Below are 25,910 nucleotides of genomic sequence, written 5' to 3' on the forward strand. Positions count from 1 at the left end.
ATGTTATTTACAGCAAGACAAATGCTAGAGATGATCATACTAAGCGAAGTAAGTTAAACAGAGAAAGACAAATATCATCTGACATCACTTATATGTGGAATCTAAAACAGTGATGCAAATGAACTTATTTACAAAACAGAAAGAGACTCACAGACTTCGAAAACAAATTTATGGTTACTAAAGGGGAAAGGTGGGGGGGGAGGGATAAATTCAGAGTTTGGGCTTAGCATATACATATTACTATATATAAAATAGATAACCAACAAGGACCTACTGTATAGCACAGGGAACTCTACTCAATATTCTGTAATAACCTAAATAGGAAAAGAATTTGAAAAGGAATAGATATATGTGTATGTATAACTGAATCACTTTGCTGTACACCGGAAGCTAACACAACATTGTAAATCAACTCTACTCCAATATAAAATAAAAATTAAAAAAGAAAAAGGAACCCATGAAAAGGAGAGGAGAGGAGAGGAGAAAAATAGGTGAAACAGGAACGTGATGAAGTAGGGAACAACCTTTGCACCCACCTATGCATACTTACACTCTCATCATTCCCCAGGCGGTGCTGGAGGAACTGGCTCTGTGGATATAGGGCATAGGGCTGGGGGGAGGGTGCATAAAAGAAAGAGCTCAAAGAGGGGTTTACAAACCTGTTGAGGAGCAGCGTGCACACATTTAAAATGCCATCACCAAACAGCATACCTTCAAAAGGTACAACGAATCTTGTGCCAAGTGAGGTCAGAAGTATTGAGAGATCCAAAAAAAAAAAAAAAAAAGTACAATAATAAGAGAAACGGCTAAGCGTCAGGTTGGCTAATGGCTGTGACAAGCAACCCCCGCATTTTACCGGTGCATCTCAATTCAAGTTTATTTTTTATTTCTCCCACGTGGGTTTTCTTGAGTGAGTCACTCTGTTCCAAGTAGTGCTGTGGGGATTCAGGAACCTTCCATCCGCTATCACTATCACTATTTCCGCTATTACTTGTTCCACCCTCACTCCAGAGAAAGGCACACCGGGAAGCGTGCGCCATCAGTTCTACCCACATTCCATTGGCTAGAACTCCGTCTTGTGGCCCCACCTACCGGGAGGGGAGGTTGGGGATTGTAGTCTAGCGGAGTGCCCTGGAGATAAAGGAAGTGAGGACTGCTAAACACATTAGTCTCTGCTATAGCTCTTTTTTTTTTTTTTTTTTTTTTTTTACTGAGAATCTACTAAATGTCAGGCACCGTGATAAGTAAGTTACATTCAGTTGTCATTTTATCCTTACATCACCTCTCATTTACAGAGAGGGAAACAGAGGCTCATAAAGTTTAAGTACATTTTATGAGGCGAAAGGCTCATGCTTGGAGAATCAATGTGGAACCAGATCATTCTAATTCCAAAGCCTGTAACTGAAAAGAAGTAAGGACAGCTTAACACTAGGGAGCTGCTCCGAGACTACACCTACTCATTCGACATCATCATCATGTAAGAGCTTATTAGTGTGCTGGTTAGGCATTGTTCAAAGCACTTTAATATTATATTAACTCACTGGATCCTCCCCAAACGCCTATGAGATAAATACTGTTAATCCCCCTATTTTATTTATTTATTTATTTTTAATTTTTAATTTTTTTTTTGGCTGCGTTGGGTCTTCGTTGCTGCGCTCCGGCTTGCTCTAGTTGCAGTGAGCGGGGGCTACTACTCTTCGTTGCGGTGTGCGGGCTTCTCATTGCGGTGGCTTCTCTTGTGGCGGAGCATGGGCTCTAGGTGTCCGGGCTTCATTAGTTGTGGCATGAGGGCTCAGTAGTTGTGGCACACGGGCTTAGTTGCTCTGCAGCATGTGGGATCTTCCCCGCCCAGGGCTGGAACCCGTGTCACCTGCAGGCAGATCCTTAACCACTGTGCCACTAGGGAAGTCCCAATCCCCCTATTTTAAGGATGATGAAATTGCACACAGAAGTTAAGTGATTTGCCTGAGGTCATTCTAGGCAGTCTTTCTCCAGAGGCTCCAGCTTTGCCCCGCTCCTGCCTCCGCAAACAAAAGGAATTGTTGTAGGGCACAGTCTCCAAAGTGAGGCACTAGTACCCTGGGGAGGAGTCCAGCTGGTCCAGTGGGGTGCGAGAGGGAACTATGATCCTTCTATTCACCTATATTTTTATTCTTTAAAAAAAAGAAATCACACAGGGAACTATATTCAACATCCTGTGATAAACCATAATGGAAAAGAATATGAAAAAGTATATGTATAACTGAATCAATTTGCTGTACAGCAGAAATTAAACACAACATTGTAAATCAACTATACTTCTATAAAAATTTAAAAAAAATCAGTGATATTAAACTTTGCTAATATGTATTATACAGCTTGACCCTGTCGCCCTCTCTCAGCTGAGGATCAATCTGCATAATACATACTAGTAAAATTTAATATCACTGATTTTATTTTATTTTATTTTTTTTACAATAAACAGAAACAGAAAGTGTCACCTACACACCTTGTGTTTGGATAAATGGATCAGTGTGGTATGTTTAGTTTTAGTTGAGCTAGCTCTCACAGTGTGGACCAATGGTTTTAAAAGATTCCTGTAAAGAATTAACGATGACTAGACGCCCACCTCAGGCACCGCCTCCAACCTACACAACCCAGGCTCCCTCGAGCATGCCCAGAACCCCTACATCGCAGAGTGGGAGGCGGGGCCTTGTGGCCACACCCCTTCACTTTCCACCGCCTTCCTTGTTTCTTCCGGAGGCGTCATTGGGTGCTTCACGTTGCGATTGGGCGAGCCGCGGGTTGTCGGAGGTACACAATTGGGCAGAGTCGCCGCCCCTCGACCGGTGGACAGCCTCGATTGGCCGAGGTGCTGAGAGGGGTTGGCCGAACCTACTCGTCACCCAGGCTGAGACGCTAGAAGTGGGCTTGCGCCGCTCTGGGCGCTCAGTAACGGGTATCTCGATTTGGGAGCGCACGGCGAGCCCAGGGCCCAGGGTGTCAGGGGGCCGGTTAGGAGGTGCGGCCCGAGGTTGGAGGGGCCGGGAGAACCCGGGGCTGCAGGCGAGGCGGGATGGCGGCCGTTGTCCCGGGAAGGACCTGCGTGGATGCCAGTGGGCACCTTGGTGGAGGAGATTGCGATTAAACTAGACGTCGTGGTCTGACACGAGACCCCTAGCAAGACCACCACCTTGCCACCCAGCCTGGGAAGCCCTGAATGGATTGGAACCCAGTATCGGAGGCTTCTGCTCAAGCAGATGGCCACCACCCGTCAGGAGCAGTTACGGGAAAATGAGTCTGACTGAGCTGGTGGAGCTTCTATGGCGGACGAATGACCTGCGTGCCAGAGGCTTATGAGCAAGGGAACTGGAAGAAACAAATCAAAAAGCTAATTGCTAACAGCGAGGCCTCAGCCTACAAACTCATCTCCAGAGCCAAGTCGGGGAATTGAAGACATTTGGCCAGGGGAGAAGGATCCAGGAGAAATATGACCAGAACTCTGTGCACAGCTTCTCCTGTCTGAAGCTCTGCGACGTGGGGGCAAATAAACCCTGTCCTGGACATAATCCTTGCAGAAGAGCAAACATCTGGGGGGAATGAGCTTATCTGCAAAGGTCATAATAAAGTTGTTGAAGAAGTTAAATGGAAGACTCCATACATCAGTACAAAAAGCCAGATGTTTTTCTGGATCTAGCTTTTTATCTGTGAGATGTCTGAGGCTCGAGACAGATCCGATTCACTTTCTGAGAGAAGTGTTTTTGCAGACTTACTCCAAGTTCTCGGTGACTCACAGTGTACTTGCCTGTGTGATTGAAGTGGTAAGAATGGCAACAGCAACGGCCTGAATATAGGGCAAAATTTCCATGTTATCAGAGGTAACAGAAAACAATAATGATAGATCTTGTGATACCACTTGATTACATTTAATAAGCTGAAGCTGACTTTCCCATGAAAGTGAAAATCCCTGCAAAGGGTGCTCTCTGGCCTTGAACCAGCATAACATACCATACCAGAAGGACATAATGATACTAAAAGGTGAGGTCCACTGAGCCAGTCATCTTCATGATAGTATCTCCAAGAGACTTGTGGAAACAGTGAGACTGATGCACATAATGGGGTGCCGTATAAGATAGAACTAAGACAACTTGAGCTTTCTGCTTTACAGTTGTTTTGAAAATGCTCACAGATCAGGTCATTAAGAGCATTCCAGAGCATTAAAGTTTTCTAGGAAGATTAAAAACACCTGAGGACTTCCCTGGTGGCACAGTGGTTAAGAATCCTCTTGCCAATGCAGGGGACGCGGGTTCGAGCCCTGGTCCGGAAAGATCCCACATGCCACAGAGCAACTAAAAGCCTGCACTCTAGAGCCCGCGAGCCACAACTGTTGAGCCCGAGTGCCACAACTACTGAAGCCCGCGTGCCTAGAGCCCGTGCTCTGTAACAAGAGAAGCCACCACAATGAGAAGCCCACGCACCCCAACAAAGAGTAGCCTCCGTTCGCCACAAGTAGAGAAAGCCCCACGCACAGCAAAAGACCCAATGCAGCCATAAATAAATAAATTTAAATTAAAAAAATAAAAACACTTGAGATTTTTCTGTGAGTACTGTCTAGGACTACTCATATTTTTACTTTTGTCAGATAACCAAAGTTGACAAATCTGTGTGTTCTTCAGAACCAGCAGGGGGCGTATAAGCTGAAACATCAATAATAATAACTAATACTACACAAATAGCCAAGGCTCTCTGTCTGCGTCCAGGCACTGGGCAAGTGCTGTACATGCATTAGTCCATTAGATCCGTACAACAACCCCGTGAAGCAGGTACTATTATTACCTCCACTTTAGAAATGAGGAAACTGAGGGCTAGAGAATTTAGGCAGTTACTGTGCTACACCACCTTCCCAAGATGTCACACAGGGACATACTCCGGCAAAGACTGGTGGCCACATTTGGACCAAAGGTTGTAGTTTGCCCAATCCTGCTCTAGCATTTGATAATCTGAAATCTTTTGCAATCAGAAATTTGCAAATTACTTCACATAGTGTATGATAAATGCCTTCAGATGGGAAAGAACCAACTCTTGGGTAAACTACATGAATACGCTGCCAGGGGAAAGAAAAAACTCTGTCCCACGTCAGACAACAATGGGGGCCCCATCCGCCCTGGGCTTGGTAAAAGGTCATTTCTGAAATCCACTCAGGAGGTAAAAAAAAGTTCAGCATTTAATTCCCTAGTGTTGTAGAATAGGCCAACGCACAGGGATTGGTTCTTATACATTTCATTTTCTATGCAGAGGAATTCTTCCTTTTGTTAAAAATTTAAAGGGTTAAAAATGCACCTTTTGCATGAGTATAGCCGATGAGCAGCAAATCTCCACTGGCTATTAGTATGTTTATTTTGTTAGTTTACACATAAGTACTGCATGTGTTTGGTGCTGTTGTACACAGTACTTTCTAATTTTTATTTATTTATTTATTTGGCCATGCCGTGTGGCTTGTGGGCTGTTAGTTCCCCAACCAGGGATCGAACCCAGGCCCTCGGCAGTGAGAGCACAGAGTCCTAACCACTGGACCACCAGGGAACTCCCCTACACAGTACTTTTTATTTTTATTTCCTTTAAAAATTTTTTTATTATAGTTGATATATAGTGTTGCATTAGTTTCTGCTGTACAGCAAAGTGTATCAGTTATACATACATACATATCCACTCTTTTTTAGATTCTTTTCCCATATAGGTTATTACATTAAAAACACTTTTTTTATTGTGGTGAAAGTCATAATATAAAACATACTATTTTAACCCTATTTAACTGTACAGTTCAGTGGCACTAAGTACATTCACATTGTTGTGCAACTCTCTCCATCATCTATCTCCCGACTTTTCCACCCTCCTAAACTGAAACTCTGTCCCCATTAAACACTAACTAACCATTCCTCCCCCACTACCCCTGACATCTACCAATGTTGGCCCCTGACATCTACCAATGTACTTTGACTCTATGAATTTGACTATTCTAGGTCACAGTACTTTTTAAAATGCCGGTGTCCAGTTGCTCAGTTCTAGCATAGGAACAAGCCTCTATGATGGCCCTCAGTGATTCTCGCCCCCCGTGGCCATTCCCTTGTGCAATTCCCTTACATGCTAAGTAGGACCGATCTATGCAACCAATAGGATAATATAGGAATGACAGATTGTGGTTTCGAGGTTAGATCATAAAACAGAAACCGTTTCAGCTTCTGCCTTGCTGTCTCTTGGTTGTGAGGATGCTCAAGCAGCCTTAGGGAGTGGTCCATGTGGCAGGGAACTGAGGCCTCCTGCCAAGAGCCAGCACCAACTTGCCAGCTCCACGGAATCATATCCTTCAGTCCCAAACTGTCAGATGTTTGCAGCCCAGCCAACATCCCGACGGCAGCCTCTTGAGAGCACCTGATCCCCATTTCAGCTACTTCCCAATTCCTGACCCATAGAAACTGTGTGAGATAATGAAAGTTTACTATTTTAGGAAGCGGAATTTTGGAGTAATTATGTAGCGAGAGATAACTGATAAGAGCAGTATACAGAAATGCAATTGACTCTTATATACTGACCTTATATTTTTTATTTTTTAATTTTTTGGCTGCGTTGGGTCTTCATTGCCGCACGCGGGCTTTCTCTAGTTATAGCAAGCGGGGGCTACTCTTCATTGCAGTGTGTGGGCTTCTCATTGTGGTGGCTTCTTTCGTTGAAGAGCATGGGCTCTAGGTGCACGGGCTTCAGTAGTTGTGGCTCGCGGGCTCTAGAGCGCGGGCTAAGTAGCTGTGGTACGCAGGCTCAGTTGCTCCGTGGCGTGTGGGATCTTCCCAGACCAGGGATCGAACGCACGTCCCCTGCATTGGCAGGTGGATTCTAAACCGCTGTGCCACCAGGGAAGTCCCGGACCCTATTTTGTGACCTTGCTAAGCACACTTATCAGTTCTAGTACCTTCCTCGTATATCTTTGGGATTTTCTATGTAGACAATCGTGCAGTCCGCCAAGAGAGACAGTTTTATTTTTTCCTTTCCAATATGCAGGACTTTTATTGGTTTGCATTATTGCATTGGTGAGAGCAGATATCCTTGCCTTGTTATTTATTTATTTATTTATGGCTGTGTTGGGTCTTTGTTTCTGGGCATGGGCTTTCTCTAGTTGTGGCGAGCGAGGGCTAGTCTTCGTCGCGGTGTGTGGGCTTCTCATTGCGGTGGCTTCTTTTGTTGTGGAGCGTGGGCTCTAGGCACGTGGGCTTCAGGAGTTGTGGCTCATGGGCTTCAGTAGTTGTGGCTCGCAGACTTCAGTAGTTGTGGCTCGCAGGCTCTAGAGCGCAGGCTTAGTAGTTGTGGTGCACGGGCTTAGTTGTTCCACGGCATGTGGGATCTTCCCAAACCAGGACTCGAACCCGTGTCCCCTGCATTGGCAGGTGGATTCTTAACCACTGTGCCACCAGGGAAGCCCCCCCTTGCCTTGTTTTTGATTTTAGGGGAAAACGTTCAATGTTTCAACATTAAGTATGATGTTAGCTGAAAGGTATTTATAGATGCTCTTTATTCAGGTTGAGGAAGTTCCCTTCTATTCCTAGTTTACTGAGAATTGTTTTTGTTTTTTTAAAATTATGAATAAATTGAATTTTTTCCAATGAAAAAGCACAGACTGGGAGAGAATATTTTCAAAACATACATCCAACAAAGAACTCATATCTAAATATATATAAAGGATACAATTAGGTAATAAGACAATTCAGTTTTTTAAATGACAAAAGATTTTGATAGACAATTCATCAGAGAAGATATATGGATGGCAAATAAGCCCATGACAAGATGCTCAACACTATTAGTCACTAGGGAAATGCAAATTAAACCCCTGTGAATTACTACTTCACACTTACTAAAATGGCTAGAATTATACAACAAAACAAAACAAAAGAAGCTGACCGGGCTTCCCTGGTGGCGCAGTGGTTGAGAGTCCGCCTGCCAATGCAAGGGACGCGGGTTCGTGCCCTGGTCTGGGAAGATCCCCCATGCCGCGGAGCGGCTGGGCCCGTGAGCCACGGCCGTTGAACCTGCGCGTCCGGAGCCTGTGCTCCGCAGCGGGAGAGGCCGCAACAGCGAGAGGCTCGCACACCGCAAAAAAAAAAAAAAAAAAAAAGAAGTTGACCATTCCAAGGATGTGGAGCACATCAACTCTCACCCTGGTGGGAATGTGAAGTGGTACAACCACTTTAGAAACCAGTCTCGCAGTTTCTTTCTTTTTTTAATGTTTGTTTATTTATTTATGGCAGAGTTGGGTGTTCTTTGCTGCGCGTGGCCTTTCTCTAGTTGCGGTGAGCGGGGGCTGCTCTTCATTGCGGTGCGTGGGCTTCTCATTGCGGTGGCTTCTCTTGTTGCAGAGCCCAGGCTCTAGGCGTGCGGGCTTCAGTAGTTGCGGCTCGCAAGCTTAGTTGCTCCACGGCATGTGGGATCTTCCTGGACCAGGGCTTGAACCCGTGTCCCCTAGCATTGGCAGGCAGATTCTTAACCACTGCGCCACCAGGGAAGCCTTCGCAGTTTCTTAAAATGTTAAACATACACTTATCTACGGCCCAACTATTCTATTCACAGATAAATGCAAGCATATGTTTACACAAATACTTGTACACAAATGTCCATAGCAGCTGGGACAGAATGGCCCCTAAAGATGTCTATGTCCTGATCCCCAGAACTTATGAATATGTTACCTTACATGATAAAAGAGACTTTGCAGATATGATTAAATTAAGAATCTTGAGATACAGAGATGATCCTGGATGATCAGGTGAGCCCAAATGTAATCACAAGGGTCCTTAGAGGAGGGAGGCAGGAGGGCCAGGGTTGGAGAGGTGTCACAACGGGAGCAGAGGTTGGAGGAAGGGGCCACAAGTCAAGGAAACATAGATACACTCAGTGGTTCTGAATCTCTAAGTAGGCTGAATGAAAGAAGTAAGACAAAGAGCCCATATGGTGTAATACAATTTATATAAAATTCTAGAAAGTGCAAACTGATCTATAGTGACAAATGAGTGGTTGCCTGGGGGTGAGGTGGGGAGGAGGGAAGGATGGATTGCAGAGGGACACAAGGAAACTTGTGAGGGAGGTGGAAATATTATATCAGTGTGGCAGCGGGTTCATGGGTGTCTACCTATGTCAAAACTCATCAAATTGTATTCTTTAAGTATGTATAATTTACTGTATGTCATCTAGGAAAAAGAAACGAATAGGTGAGGATAGTACTGATGGTACAAGCAGGAAATACAGGGGCTTCCATGGTGGCACAGTGGTTAAGAATCCGCCTGCCAATGCAGGGGACACGGGTTCAAGCCCTGGTCCGGAAAGATCCCACATGCTGCGGAGCATCTAAGCCCGTGCTCCACAACTACTGAGCCTGCGTGCCACAACTACTGAAGCCTGTGAACCTAGAGCCCATGGTCTGCAACAAGAGAAGCCACCGCAATGAGAAGCCCGTGCACCGCAATGAACAGTAGCCCCCGCTCACCACAACTAGAGAAAGCCCATGTGCAGCAACGAAGACCCAACGCAGCCAAAAAAAAAAAAGCAGGAGATACAATAAAAATATGTCAGAGCAGACCCTTCTGCTAGTTCCAGGGTTGGAATTAATCCAGAAGACTTTTGAAATGTGGATCGATAGTCAGTCTCTTTGTTATTTTGGGTTTTTTTTTTGGCCATGCTGCATGGTTTGCAGGATCTTAGTTCCCTGACCAGGGATCAAACCCTGGCCCTGACAGTGAGAGTGCAGAGTCCTAACCACTGGACTGCCAGGGAATTCCTGATAGCAAGTCTCTTTAAATGAAGAACCTCACATGTAAAAGTCAAACGTTCAGACAGACCTCAAGTTTTTCCAGTGATGTTTAAAGTTGTGTCATACTCAATCCAGTAACTTCCAAAATTTCTTTAAACTTAATAAGTGTTTTGAAGCCTTTGTTGAGGTTTCTTAATAGCCAAAGCAGACATTTCAGAACCATTGGAAATCATTTGTTCTTCCTGCTGTGGTAAAAATGTCTGCAGTGAAAACTGTAACAAAAATAAAAAACAATCTGGCAAAGAACTAAGATGTATTTCTCCAGCAAAGATTATTGGAAGGAAGATGGCAGAAAGCACGGCTGAGGGAACACATATCGGGGCGAAATATGCAGGGTACCATACAGTCAGATGGATTTTACAGATGTTTTTAGGGTGTCTCTGCAGGTGACATTTGCTAGATTCTGCTTCTATAATGAAAGATCAAAGCAGTACTTAATTTTTGTGAGTCCCCCAAACAGAGATGAACTAGAGGAGATATAGCCTCAGCAGCAAGTGACTCATTTAATAAAAACTACGCTTCACAGGAAAAGTATAATTATTGACGGAGCAGCTGCTTCGGACTAGAATAAAGCAAGGATCCTGGGGTGTGGTTACGGAGGTGGCAGCAACATGCAAGTCACTCAATGTCTCATTCCTGGGAAAGAAATGAAGCCAGGAGGGCACAAATTACACTTGAAATAGTAGACTCTTTCTTTCTTTTTTTTTTTTTTTTTGCGGTACGCGGGCCTCTCACTGTTCTGGCCTCTCCCGTTGCGGAGCACAGGCTCCGGACACGCAGGCTCAGCGGCCATGGCTCACGGGCCCAGCCGCTCCGTGGCACGTGGGATCTTCCCAGACCGGGGCACGAACCCGCATCCCCTGCATCGGCAGGCGGACTCTCAACCACTGCGCCACCAGGGAAGCCCTAGACTCTTTCAATACTTTTCAAAGAGGAGGGGAGTGACCATAGCAATTTTTGTACCACAGAAAAGCTCATCGGTCATCTCAAGGTAAAGACTCTACAAGGACTCTCTCACTTCAACATGAGTTTTGCATTTTTCTTTTACAAAAAATTGTGTGTTTCAAGTTTACTGGTCTTTTCAATGATGACATGTAGATGTCAGGAGTGTGCTATTCAATAGAAACTTCACAATAAACATATAGACAAACAAATATGCTGTCTGAAATTTAATGGGCCATTTTAGCACAGAATGGTACAAAAACTGTTCTGACAGAAATTTTTGCTATTCAGAGGGCATGGTGAAAAATGGATGTTTGGGAATGTTTCTTTTATTATATGATTTGGTCACATATAAAAGCTCTTTTATCTGCAAGCTTAAAGAACTCGAAAATGGAATTTCCTAATTTGTTTAAAAATCTTCCAAACAATTTAAGGGGATTTTCAATCCATTTATTAATAACATAGGAATGTGACACCTTTTTAGTTTGTCAGGACAGCTAGTTGACATCATGGAAAATGAACCTTATTAGTCAAAACTAGGTATTCAACATCAACATCTGCTAATCTCACAAAAAGAAAGACAAACCAGACATCATGTGTCTCTTGACGCAATAAAACTACATCTCCTAGTAAATAGTTTCACAAGCAGAAAAACCAAACCTGAATCTCAGGACTTCCCTAGTGGTCCAGTTGTTAAGACTCCGTGCTTCCACAGCAGGGGGCATGGGTTCAAGCCCCTGTCAGGGAACTAAGATCCTGAACCTGAATCTCATCGACGCCTCTAGATGCAGCCCTCAAGTTATAGGAGTGGTAGAGGACAAAGGAACACACTAAAGTTTCAAGGGGGTGATGTCAGCATAATCCAAAGTGTGGGAAACTCTCCAGGACAAATGATCACATTTCTCTAACAAATTGCAAAGGCGGGCGGTGGGGGGGGGGTGTTACCAACTGAATTTTGTCCCCCGGCAATTCATATGTAGAAGCCCTAACCCCTAATGTGACTATATTTGGATACGGGGCTTTTTAAAAGAGGTGATTAAGGTTAAATGAAGTCATAGGTTAGGGCCCTAATCTGATAGTGAGGAGGGGCTGTCTGACAGCCAGGAAGAGAGGCCTCACCTGAAACCAACCGTGCTGGCCCTTGATCTTGGACTTCCAACTTCCAGAACGGTCAGAAAATACATTTCTGTGGTTTAAGCCATTCGATCTGTGGTATTCTGTTATGGCAGCCTGAGCCGACTAACACAGGAGGGGACAGAGGGGAAGAGGGAGGGAGGGAATATGAACGGGAAACCTATAGACTAAAAGTCACTTAAAACCGTATCAATCAGTTACATGTATTTTACCACACACAAAAAAGTAAACCCACCACCATATCAATCAACCACCTTGTGACCTTATTTGTATCCTTATTAATAATAATCATCATCTTATGCAATTATGATATTTGTGAGACGACAAGGAATTTGAACAGACTGGATATTGGATAATATTAAGGAATTATTATTTTAAGTGTGATATTGGTGGTGGTGTGTTTTCTTAAAACATTTTTGAGAGCTACATATAGAATTATTTGTGGATGAAATGATACAATGTTTGGCTTTTAAACAAAATAACATGGGAGCCAGGGAGTGGATGGGGCAGGCTTGGTTGAGGACGGATGGAGCTGGGTATTAGGTTCGATGGAGGTTTACTATACTACTGTGTCTACTCTTGGATATATTCACAATTCTGCATAATGCAGAGTTTAAAAAAAAGAAAGTTAACAAGCTGAGGTTAACAACCAAGAACTTTTGTGTAATTGGTAGATGGAACTGAAAAAAAAATAGTGGCATGATTTTCTGGGCATGGCAAGGGGGCTCTTCTTCCTTTCAGACCTAGTATGTGTCCTGATGTCTTGTTTGGTTTTTTTTTGGGGGGGGGGGGTACGCGGGCCTCTCACTGTTGTGGCCTCTCCGGTTGCGGAGCACAGGCTCCAGACGCGCAGGCTCAGCGGCCATGGCTCACGGGCCCAGCCGCCCCGCGGCATGTGGGATCTTCCCGGACCGGGGCACGAACCCGCGTCCCCTGCATCGGCAGGTGGACTCTCAACCACTGTGTCACCAGGGAAGCCCCTGATGAGTGTCTTTTCCAGTTGTCATGGACATTAGGGCCAAGTATTGAACTGAATTTGGGGGTCTAGCTCTATGAAAGCATTAAACCAAGACTTAAGAAAATAAAGTATATTATTATAGCTATCTTATTAAATATTATAAGTCCTATTTAAATGTGAGGGCTGAAATGTTTTTGTATGTTAAAAAGAAAATAAAGTGCAAATCCTTTAAAAATACTATTTATTTTATTCCACCCTTTAAACTTCATTTTCTTGTGGGTTGTTCAATATATTATATTAATGTGGTCAAGGGTTTCCTCCAAGACACACCCCTGGAAGAGCAGGGGCTCACAGTGCCACTGCACCGTCACAGCTCCCCTGGGCCCATCAGGCGGCCAGGCTGTCCTCCATCAGTGACTCAGCCTTCAAGGGCAAAGGCTTTGGGGCACTTGTCCAAAATTCGACTTCATTCCACAGCTGAGACAAGTGCTGCCTCTCACCCCTCCATTAGGGCATTTGGGTGGGACAAAAATACCACAAGCCTACACAGCTGGTTAATGGACTGGCTTCTTCCCTTTCCACCTGTTCCTTTAGCATTAGAAGCACACACTTTAATCTCCTGCCTGAACCAAGAATCAGGTTGAACTAGAAGAGAGAGTCTGGCATAGGTTTAAGGCTCAGGTTCTGCAGAAACGAGGCAAGGATGCCGCTTTTGCCATTTCTACTCAACGTTGTACTGGAAATTCTAGCCAGAGCAGTTAGGCAAAAGCACAAAAAGTAAAAGGAATCCCAATTGGAAAAGAAGAAGTGAAATTCTCTCTATTCGCAGAGGACATGATCTTATACCTAGAAAATCCTAGAAGGGTCTACAATAAACCTATTCGAGCTATAACTGAATTCAGCAAAGTTGTAGGATATAAAATCATCATTCAGACATCAGTTGTATTTCTGTATGCTGAAATGATCAATCCGAAAATGAAATGAAGAGAACAATTATGAATTTATAATCACATAAAGAAAGAATAAAATACTTAGGAATAAATTCAGTGAAGGAAGTGTAAGGCTTGTACACTGAAAACTGCAAAATATTCCTGAAAGAAATGAAAGGAGATCTACGTAAATGGAAGGACATGTCGTGTGACTGGATTGGAAGACGGTATTGTTAAGATGTCAACACTACCCAAAGAAATGTACAGATTCAATGCAATCTCTACCGAAACGTCAATGGTGCTTCTGCAGAAATGGAAAAATCCATCCTAAAATTCATATTTCATTTTAAGGGACCCAGAATGGCCGAAACAATCTTGAAAAAGAGGAACGAATTTGGAGGACTCACACTTTCCGATTTCAAAACTTACTACAAAGCGACAGTAATCAAATAGGTGGTACTGGTATAAGGCTAGACACACAGATCAAGGGAACAGAGAGAACCCAGAGCTAAACAGTCACATCTATGGTCAATTGATGCTCAGCAAGGATGCTGAGACCCTTCGTTGGGAAAGAAGTCTCTCCAATAAAAGGTGCTGGGAAAACTGAATATCCACATGTGAAAGGCTGAAGTTGGCCATTTATCTTACACTATCTACAAAAATTAACTCAAAATGGATCAAAGACCTGAATTTAAGAGGAAAAACTATAAAAGTCTTAGAAGAAAACACAAGAGAAAATCTGCCTGAGTTGGATTTGGCAATGATCTCTTGGATTTGGCAGTGACACCAAAAGCACAGGCAACAAAACAAAAAATAGATAAATTGGACTTCATTAAAATTAAAAACTTTTGTGCATCACATATGGTCACCTTATTTTTGATAAAGGAGGCAAGAATATACAATGGAGAAAAGACAGCCTCTTCAATAAATGGTACTGGGAAAACTGGACAGCTACATGTAAAAGAATGAAATTAGAACACTCCCTAACAGCATACACAAAAATAAACTCAAAATGGATTAAAGACCTAAATGTAAGGCCAGACACTATAAAACTCTTAGAGGAAAACATAGGCAGAACACTCTATGACATACATCACAGCAAGATCCTTTTGGACCCACCTCCTAGAGGAATGGAAATAAAAACAAAAATAAACAAATGGGACCTAATGAAACTTAAAAGCTTTTGTACAGCAAAGGAAACCATAAACAAGATGAAAAGACAACCCTCAGAATGGGAGAAAATATGTGCAAATGAAGCAACTGACAAAGGATTAATCTCCAAAATTTACAAGCAGCTCATGCAGCTCAATATCAAAAAAACAAACAACCCAATCCAAAAATGGGCAGAAGACCTAAATAGACATTTCTCCAAAGAAGATATACAGACTGCCAACAAACGCATGAAAGGATGCTCAACATCACTAATCATTAGAGAAATGCAAATCAAACCTACAGTGAGGTATCAGAATGGCCATCATCAAAAAATCTACAAACAATAAATGCTGGAGAGGGTGTGGAGAAAAGGGAACCCTCTTGCACTGCTGGTGGGAATGTAGATTGGTACAGCCACTATGGAGAACAGTATGGAGGTTCCTTAGAAAACTAAAAATAGAACTACCATCTGACCCAGAAATCCCACTACTGGGATATACCCTGAGAAAACCATAATTCAAAAAGAGACATGTGCCACAATGTTCATTGCAGCTCTATTTACAATAGCCAGGACATGGAAGCAACCTAAGTGTCCATCTATAGATGAATGGATAAAGAAGATGTGGCACATATATACAATGGAATATTACTCAGCCATATAAAGGAACGAAAATGAGTTATTTGTAGTGAGGTGGGTGGACCTAGAATCTGTCATACAGAGTGAAGTAAGTCAGAAAGAGAAAAATAACATATGCTAACACATATATATGGAATCTAAAAAAAATTGGTTCTGATGAACCTAGGGGCAAGACAGGAATAAAGTCGCAAACGTAGAGAATGGACTTGAGGACACGGGGAGGGGGAAGGGGAAGTTGGAACGAAGTGAGAGAGTGTCATGGACATATATACACTACCAAATATAAAATGGATAGCTAGTGGGAAGCAGCCGCATAGCACAGGGAGATCAGCTCGGTGCTTTGTGACCACCTAGAGGGGTGGGATAGGGAGGGTGGCAGGGAGACGCAAGAGAGAGGAGATATGGGGATATATGTATAGCTGATTCACTTTGTTATAAAGCAGAAACTAACACACCATTGTAAAGCAATTATACTCCAATAAAGATGTTAAAAAAAAACCAACAAAAACTTTTGTGCATCAAAAGATACCATCGAGGGCTTCCCTGGTGGCCCAGTGGTTGAGAGTCCGCCTGCCGATGCAGGGGACACGGGTTCGTGCCCTGGTCTGGGAAGATCCCACATGCCGCGGAGCGGCTAGGCCCATGAGCCATGGCTGTTGAGCCTGCGCGTCCAGAGCCTGTGCTCCGCAATGGGAGAGGCCACAGCAGTGAGAGGCCCGCGTACCGCAAAAAAAAAAAAAAAAAAAAAAAGATACTATCGAGAGAGTGAAAAGATAACCCATAGAAGAAAATATTTGTAAATCATATCTGATGAGGGTTTAATATCCAGAATATGGAAAGAACGCTTACAACTCAACAACAAAAAGATAACCCAATGAAAAAGTGGGCAAAGGACTTGAATAGACATTTCTCCAAAAAATATATACAATAGTGCTATAGTATGTAGTTATTGAAAAAAATCTGCTGGGCTTCCCTGGTGGCGCAGTGGTTGAGAGTCCGCCTGCCGATGCAGGGGACCCGGGTTCGTGCCCCGGTCTGGGAAGATCCCACATGCTGCGGAGCGGCTGGGCCCGTGAGCCATGGCCGCTGAGCCTGCACGTCCGGAGCCTGTGCTCCGCAACGGGAGAGGCCACAGCAGTGAGAGGCCCGCGTACCGCAAAAAAAAAAAAAAAAAAAAATCTGCCTATAAGTGGACGCACTCCGTTCAAATCTTTGTTGTTCAAGGGTCAGCTGTAGTTGACAAAATCAGAATGAAGTCATTACAGCAATCAATTACTACTGCTTCAGTTATTCTTGATCTGTGAGAACACTGTTCTTCCTAACTATACAAACTAACGTCTAAGTGACTATAATAAAAATCACTCAACTGCTAAAAAAATTTTTAAAAAGATACGCACATAGCCAATAAGTACATGAAAAGATGCTCAACGTCATTCATCTAGAGAAATGCAAATCAAAACCACAATGAGAATCGTCATCTGACCATGCAGGGCTGCCAAAGACCTTCAACTGGTAAAAAGTGCCACATCCAAGAAGCTTAAAAAAGCAAAATTCAATAAACTGAGGGATGCCTGTATACTTAAAGTCATCGAGATGTACACTTAAAAATGGTTAAGGGCTTCCCTGGTGGCGCAGTGGTTGAGAGTCCGCCTGCCGATGCAGGGGACGCGGGTTCATGCCCAGGTCTGGGAAGATCCCACATGCCGCGGAGCAACTAAGCCCGTGCACCACAACTACTGAGCCTGTGCTCTAGAGCCCACGAGCCACAACTACTGAAGCCCACTTGCCACAACTACTGAAGCCCATGCACCTAGAGCCCGTGCTCTGCAACAAAAGAAACCACTGCAATGAGAAGCCCGTGCACCGCAACGAAGAGTAGACCCCGCTCGCCGCAACTAGAGAAAGCCTGCGTGCAGCAACGAAGACCCAACGCAGCCGAAAATAAATAAATTTTAAAAATAATAATAAATAAAATGTATGTGGAAAGGCAAAGGAACTACAATAGCTAAAACAATTTTAAAAATAAAATAAAATAAAAAATAAAAGTGCAGGCCTCCTCCTGGCTCTTCTGAGCCCCTCTCCACAGCACTTACCGTTGGAAAGCAGGCTCCAGCCCTGGGAGGAGAGCGGGCAGCAGGCCCTGGAGGAACAGGAGGCTGGCTGGTGGGAGAGGAAGGCCTCCTCGGGAGAAATGGATCACTGGTGCGTGTGTGGAAACTCCCCAAGAGACATGTGACAGTGGGGTCAGAACCGTGGGGACATGCTCATGTTATACAAGATATTTCGAACTAAGGAAAGGCAAGAAAAAAAAGAGAAAATACGGGGCTTCCCTAGTGGCGCAGTGGTTGAGAGTCCGCCTGCCGATGCAGGGGACACGGGTTTGTGCCCCGGTCCGGGAAGATCCCACATGCCGTGGAGCGGCTGGCCCCGTGAGCCGTGGCCGCTGAGCCTGCGTGTCCGGAGCCTGTGCTCCGCAACGGGAGAGGCCACAGCAGTGAGAGGCCCGCGTACCGCAAAAAAAAAAAAAAAAAAGAAAATATGACATTCAAGGAAAAGTCCAGTTAAATGTTAAATAGGATGGAACCCTCTCATGTGGCCTCAAATAGTATATCTGTCACTTTTCACCCTCCCTTAACCCCTTTTACTTTTCTTTACAGAATTCATCACATGAAATGTTACATATTTATTTGTTTACATATATATCACCACCACCCCTCTCCCCATTGTAAAGTAAGCACATGCCTGGTTTGGTTCACTGCCGAGTCCCCAGCGGGAAGCACGTAATATGTGCTCGGTAAAAACCTGTAGCCTTTTTTAGGACTTCCTGGTGGTCCAGTGGTTAAGACTTGTCTTCCAATGCAGGGGGTGTGGTTTCGATCCCTGGTCGGGGAGCTAAGATCCCACACGCCGCCTCGCGGCCAAAAAACCAAAACATAAAACAGAAGCAATATTGTAACAAACTCAATAAGGACTTTAAAAGTGATCCACGTCAAAAAAAATCTTAAAAAAAAAGTTTTTAAAAAAATCTGTAGCCTTTTCACTAGATCTTAGTGAAATACTTGATTCAGCAGGGAAGAATACTTGCATAATCATGATAAACTCTGGTTATTACCAGACCTGTGAAGAAACCATTTTGGGGGGTGGGTTGTAGCATTTGGTGGGGGGGATACAGGGAAGGTCAGCAGTGGGGGTAGGGGGTAGGTGAGAAAGTTAAGTCCTTAGGTGTCATGATGGGAAGTTAACAGGTAAGGTTGGAAACTGATAAATCAAGAAAGAGCTGGATAAACATGTTATTAGGAAAGATGGAGGAAAATACTCAGGGAAACAGCTGGAAACCTGATGGTTGTGCCTCTGGGGAACCAGCTGGGGGAGATGGAGAAGTGGGGCGGTTCTTTTTCATTATGTCTTTTATGCATATGTTTCTTTTTTTAAAATTGAAATATAGTTGATTTACAATATTGTGTTAGTTTCAAGTGTAAAGCAAAGTGATTCAGTTATACTTATATATATATGTATATATATATATATTTTTTCAATTCTTTTCCCTAAGGTTATTATAAGATATTGAATACAGTTCCCTGTGAGATACAGTAAATCCTTGTTCTTTACCTATTTTATATATGGTAGTTTGTATTTGCTGATTCTAAATTCCTAATTTATACTTCCCCACCCCAGCTTCCCCCTTGGTAACCACAAGTTTATTTTCTATGTCTGTGAGTCTGTTTCTGTTTTGAAAATAAGTTCATTTGTACTATTTTTTAGATTCCACATATAAGTGATATCATATAATATTGGTCTTTTTCTGACTTACTTCACTTAGTGTGATAATTTCCAGGTCCATCCATGTTGCTGCAAATGGCATTATTTTATTCTCTTTAGGGGCTGAGTAATATTCCAGTGTATATATGTACCACATCTTCTTTACCCATTCATCTGTCGATGGACCCTTAGGTTGCTTCCATGTCTTGGCTATTGTAAATAGTGCTGCAGTGAACATTGGGGTGCCACATTTTTCTTTTTTAAAAAAATTTTTTATTTATTTATTTTTGGCTGCGTTGCTGCGCACGGCCTTTCTGTAGTTGTGGCGAGCGGGGGCTACTCTTTGTTGCGGTGCGCAGGCTTCTCATTGCAGTGGCTTCTCTTGTTGAGGAGCACGGGCTCTAGGCGTGCGAGCTTCAGTAGTTATGGCACGCAGGCTCAGTAGTTGTGGCACACAGGCTCAGTAGTTGTGGCACGCAGGCCCAGTTGTTCTGCGGCATGTGAGATCTTCCTGGACCAGGGCTCGAACCCGTGTCCCCTGCATTGGCAGGCGGATTCTTAACCACTGTGCCACCAGGGAAGCCCCACATTTTTCTTTTTGAACTCCGTTCTTTTATTACTTTGGTAAAAAAATAAGTTAGTAGAAATTAATTTTGAAGAAAACAGAGACCCTCTGGGTTGGAAGAGGCCCCTGAGTTCAGCTCGTTCAGCTCGTTCAGCTCTCCAGAAGTGGGCTCAGCTCTCTGACACTCTGGTCACGTGGTCGACTGCTCGGCATACACACCTCCAAAGAGGGGAACTCACTGCCTGCCCTGTGGGGTCACCAGGACCTGCCATGCGGCCCCGAGCTCTGTTCCCTGGCTGCCTGTGCTCACTGGCCTGATTCTGCCCTCGGCAGCTCCAGAGATGGAAAGGGTTTTATCAGGGTGGGGAACAGAAGAGACCTAGAAAGTACCCTAGGTGGGGGCGAGGGAGGCGGGAGGGTTTCCCTGGGGACCCTTGGCAAGCGGATGACTGTTTAAGCGCACAGGGTGCTCAGCCTGGGGAGCGGCAGGGCTAGGAGGCAGCGAGAAGACACGCTGGCTCTGCCGTTGGCAAATGTTCCACTTGGGCAGCCTTGGAAAGGGACCCCCAGAGACCCAGGCCTCGTGCTCTCTGAATCTACCCACATCAGGGCCTCTGGCTGGAGCGAATCACACAGCCCCTAAGTGCTGGTGTGCAGGCACCTGTCCACTGCCACCTTCTGAGTGTCCAGCTCCTGTGCATGGCACTCAAGTCTTCGTGTTCCCGTTTGTAGATGATGTCTGTGAGGATCAGGGAGGTTGGGGCTTGTCCAGGCTGGAGGGGGCACGACCCAGGACAGGACTTAGATAGGTCCTTGACGCCAAACCAGGCTGTCGTGTACTTTGAACTTCAAAGGGAAGGGAGCGGGTCTTCTTCCTCTTTGCCGGCACTGCCAGTGCATCACAGGGGCCATGAACTTGAGTCAATCAGAAAGGGCACCTCTTGGACCTTTTGGGGCTGAGAAGCAGCAAAGCCCACACAACCTGTAGGGAACCTCTGCAATAATCACCTTTTCCCACTAGAGAGCGCTGTGGGACAGAAACCCGATCCGGAATGGACCAATCAGTTCATCAGCTGAGACCAGCAGTGGTGACAGGTGAGAAACAGCTGTCATTCCCGGGACTTGCCCTTTGTGACAACCACCTCATTGGGTCCTCGCAGTAAATCCAGGACTAGGTACTGTTAGGAACCCCGCTTCACAGATTAAGAAACAGGCTCAGCGTTGTTAAACAATTTGTCCCAAGTCTCCAAGTTAGCAGTGGGAGAGCTAAAGCTTGAACTTGACTCTGACCCCAGAACCCGAAGTGTTGAGCACATGCCCCCCGCTCCCCCATGCTGTTTGCCTCTCTATCCTCCTGGGTCCCTTTTAGATAGTTCCCTTTAACTCAGTGAGGTTTACCCAGGTCTACTGAGCAGTGGAGAGGGGTCTCCCTACCTAGAGAGGCTGGGATATGGGGTCACCAGGGGGTCCCGGGGAAGGAGCTGGTGCTGTGGAGCCAGCTGTGGATGAGGGGAGGGAGATCCCAGGTCACAGCGCTGGGAGCAGTCCTTCCGCTTTTGCCCCTGACAGAGCTGGCCCCCTGGGAGCCCGCCAGGCTTATTAATATCCTGCTGAGTCAGGGGCTCTTGAGTTTCGGCATCACAAGACCCAGAGGCTGAGCGCGACAGGGATATTCTTGACTCTCTAGCATCCTCTCTCCCCCTGACCTTCCCACCTCAGGCTGGGGGCCCTGTGCTCGAGTGGTCATGTGGCCTGGGGGCAAGTCACTTCACCGGACTACGTACGAAGTGGAGGCAGGAAGCCCGTTCAGACACTGCTCCTCCGTGGCCTGGCACACAGGAGGAGCTAAGAGGCAGGAGATGCTCTTCCAGAAAAGGCCCTTTCCGGAGGCCCTGCTGTGGGCCAGCCCTGTCCTTGTGGCTGGGCATCCTGCAGTGGGGGCAGCTCGGTCCGGTTCTCACAGAGCTCACTGTCTGCCCAGTGTGGGCCCCCAGACAGCAGCCACAGCTGATTGGGCTCGGCCGGGGACCAGACAGAAGCCGAGCTCCTCCGATGGCCAAACTGATCAGCTCTCCCAGACATTTGGAATTGGGTCTTGGGGACTCTGGTCGTGTGGGGTGGGCACTGGCTGAAGGGAAGAGCATCTGGACTCAGGGAGGGAGGTGGTGAGGGACCCATGTGGGGGTGTCCATGGCAACAGAGGGGGCTAAACTGCAGAGGGTGAAATGAGGCAGATGCATCAGAAGACAATTGACGCAGGAGAGAGGCCTCCCAGCCCCTGGTTCCCAGCCCTCTGTACCCACTTCCTGCCCCAGGCTCCAGGAGGCTGCCTTGCATCCCCCGTGCAACACCCTCCTTGCTGCCGCAGACTTCCTCATAGCCCTGTAAAGGCGGGGGGAGGTGGGATCATTTCTTGACCACCCGGCCCTTCGAGTTCTGCAATCATGGTCTAAAACTATTTACTGAGGACCTCCCAGGTGCCAGAGCCCGGCCTGAGTGAGATACACGTCATCTCCTCCAAGCCTCACAAGATGCCTGTTCTCCCCATTTTACAGATGAAGAAACTGAGGCCCACAAGGCAAAGTCAGCTGCCACTAGGTGATAAAGCTAGGACTCAAACCCAGGTCTGGATGAGTCCAGAGCCCTTACTCTTAACCTTGATTCTGAACACATACATTCAGCTCAGCATTTGTTGACGGAATGAACGAGTGAATAAAAATCTCATCCCTAGAGAATTCCTCTATTTGTGTCCTTATCCTCAGGCCCCTGCACTGGGTCCTCTCTGTCCCGGCCCCCCTTGCTCATTTGGCCTCCCAAGTTTGTGCCCCCTGCACACCGATGGACGGAAGGAATTCTATGAATACCGGACCCTCCTTAGACGCTACTCACAGCTTGTCCGAAGGGGGCTTTGGCTCTGAAGGCTCTCCAGAGCCCTTATCAGCCAGCCCCACACATCGGGCAGCCTGCCCCGCCCCAGCCCCTCACAACCCGTTATCAGGAAACACATTCCAAGCCAGCCGCCCCTTGTAAGGAGGGGAAGATAAAGCCTGCCACCTTCCGGCCCCTCTTCTGAGTTTTGCCAAGTGGGGAAGGGGCGCTCCAGGGGCAGGAAGGGGGTTATCACAACAGGAAGCCTCGGAACTGGCTTGGTTCTTCAGCCAGTGTGAGAAAGCCCGGGAGGCTGGAGCGTGACCCTTCAGAGGAGGTGACCCTGTTGGGTGGGGCTGGGGGAGGGACAGCTGCTTCTTTGCAGGCCTGATGTTTGCTCCGGGAACCGGGATGTGGCTGGTGAGGAGGGCGGGGCTTTCAGCCAGAGGCTGGAGGTCCCTCTGGGCAGGGTCTCAAAGTACTGCTGTCCTCACACACCTGTCTGTCCAACCCATTAGGATAAGAGAATCAAGGCTCAAATTACAGAGAACGGGAGTTCTTACCTCTCAGGGCTGTGAGCTGGATGCTTGCAGAGGGCCAAGTATGGAGCTGGTACCCGGAAGGCACCCCTGGAAACCTCTCTCTGTGGGTCGCAGGCGTGCACACACGTTGATTCAGCACTAACTATACGGCAGGTGTACGCCCGCCTCTTCACGTGCACGAGCACCGTTAACAGTCCCCAGCCTCTCTGATCAGGAGACTGACGTGATTCTCATCGTATGGATGAAGAAACTGCGGCTTACAGATTGCCCTGGTGGTCCAGTGGTTACGACTCCGTGCTTCCAATGCAGGGGGCGTGGGTTTGATCCCTGGTCAAGGAACTAAGATCTCACATGTCACGTGGCACAGTCAGAAAAAAAAGAAAAGAAAAGAAAAAAGAAACTGAGGCTTAGACGGATGGGGTTACTAGCCCAGGGTCACCCAGGTCTAAGTGGAAGAGCCAGGGTTGGGTCCCAGTCTGTCTGACCTCAACGTGCTGGCTCTCCATGGCCACAGTCCCATGCCTTCAAATGAATTCACTTATCACCTTGTCCACACAGCAGTTTCCTACTCCAGCGGTCTCACCCCAACCGTGGCCAAGAAAATATGCAGAAAAAGGCCTGCACAAAGTCAGCACAGAAGGGTCGGCGCTTTGATCCTGGGTTGCGCTTTGCACAAACCGCAGCGAGCCTGGACCCAAAGGTGAGGCAGACTCGGCCACCGCACCAAGTGCCCCCGGAGGGTCTGGCAGCAAGGCAGGTGCAGGAAAGCTTTCGAAGGGAGGCGTGAGAACTCTACAAGCAAAGGAGGCTGGCCGTTCAGCGTGGGGCACGTAGCCCGTGACAAGTCGTCAGCCCTCCAGGGGGTCACGGCGGAGTCACCAACCATGAGAAGCCTGAGACACAGCAGAGGGTGGCGGTTTCCAGCTGCACGTGAGCAGGCTCAAATTGCAGCTCCTGAGAGCCTCAGCTTTTAAAATAAAAATTTATTTATTTAATTTATTTTATTTTTGGCTGTGTCGAGTCTTAGTTGCGGCACACGGGCTCTCTAGTGGTGGCGCGTGGGCTCAGTAGTTGTGGCGCATGGGCTTAGTTGCCCCGTGGCATGTGGGATCTTAGTTCCCCGATCAGGGATTGAACCCACGTCCCCTGCATTGGAAGGCAGATTCTTTACCACTGGCCCACCAGGGAAGTCTGAGGTCCTCAGCTTTTGAATTATGACTCTCGGAGCTCTAAGGAATATACCTTCCCCATACTGGCCCTAGATGGAGAATATTTTTGGAAGCATTGCAGGTCTCATAAAAAGGAGAAAATTCCATGGAACTCCAACCCCCCAAAAAAGACATGTAAGCAAATGTGATCTGGGTCGTCAGTGACTGAAGAGTGACCGGTAGCCAGGTACTGGGGTCATAAGGATGGGAGCTGGAAAGAGTCCCAAAATGGTCCAGCCTAGTGAGCACCCAGGCAGGCAGGGGTGCCCGGAGGCCATATTTCTATGGCAACACGGCTGTGGGGTACCTAAGCCAGTCCAACGGCAAGGGATGCAGGTAGTGGTGGGCTAAGCTGGGGCTCCAGCTCTGAGCCCGGAGTGGACATCCAGGCTACGAGCAGAAGCAAAGCCAATCTTCTCTGAAGGAAAATGCCATGGCCCAATGAGGCCCCCGGGATGCTCACAGATTATTCATAAGCTCATGGCTTGATCTTAAACAGTAATGACACACGAAGCAAGTCAGTAGAAACAAGAGTGTTCAAGGACAGTGGCTGTTGGGATGGTCAGATCCAGAATGTAGAGCAGCAGATGTGTTACCAAGGTAAAGAGACCAAGGATGCAAGTGATAAAGCAGACACAAAGGAACCATCAGGGATGGATGGGCAGATTGTCTTTGCTTTTGGCCACACTAAGCGGCTTGAGGGATCTTAGTTCCCTGACTGGGGATCGAACCCGTGCCGCCTGTAATGGAAGTGCGGAGTCCTAACGACTGGACCGCCAGGGAATTCCCATGGGTGGGCAGATTTAAGAAACAAACAGAGATGGTACTTCTAGGAGTGAAGAGTAGATTTAGAACACAATAACTGTAAATTGACTAAAGAGACACAACTGGAACAAAAACAAGTGGAGCAGAAAATATTTTTGAATTCCTTCTCAGAATGCAATAAAAAATAGAGAAGAATGGGAAAACACGAAAGAGCCGAGACACGAAGGCCAGAATGAGAATGAAGACATTTGCATTTATACATAAATACAGTTGCAAGGTTTGCTGCCTCCTGCTCTAGAGGATGTGCTTGGAGTACACTTTCAGGAAGAAGGGTAATGATGGGGTGACTGAGGGCCTGAGAAGGAAGCGTAAATAGTAAAGGGCTAACTGTGGAGGTCACACAAAACCAATACTGCGTGGAGTAACGGGGGTTTCCTCAGGGGTGGGTAACAAAAGGACACACTCGGCTTACTTGGTGATCTATACGAACCAGATGGAGGTGGTTTGAAGCTAAAGGCCTGTGTTGTTTGGGAAGGAGGGTAAGACCTGTAACCTTTAGACTTGAAGCTAAATTTACCAACCTTCTGACAGTGACAAAGCAATAGAAATCAGTAAAGAGAAAAGT

General features: G+C 46.2%; 1 protein-coding gene across 1 annotated transcript in view; it reads right to left on the minus strand.

The window, feature by feature from the left end:
* Nucleotides 1–25,910, minus strand: part of PRRC2B (proline rich coiled-coil 2B) — a 139,861-nt gene that overhangs the window by 102,203 nt on the left and 11,748 nt on the right. The window lies entirely within an intron of this gene.

Source organism: Grampus griseus (genome assembly GCF_964374135.1).
Source record: "Grampus griseus genome assembly, chromosome: 6".
Classification (NCBI taxonomy): domain Eukaryota; kingdom Metazoa; phylum Chordata; class Mammalia; order Artiodactyla; family Delphinidae; genus Grampus; species Grampus griseus.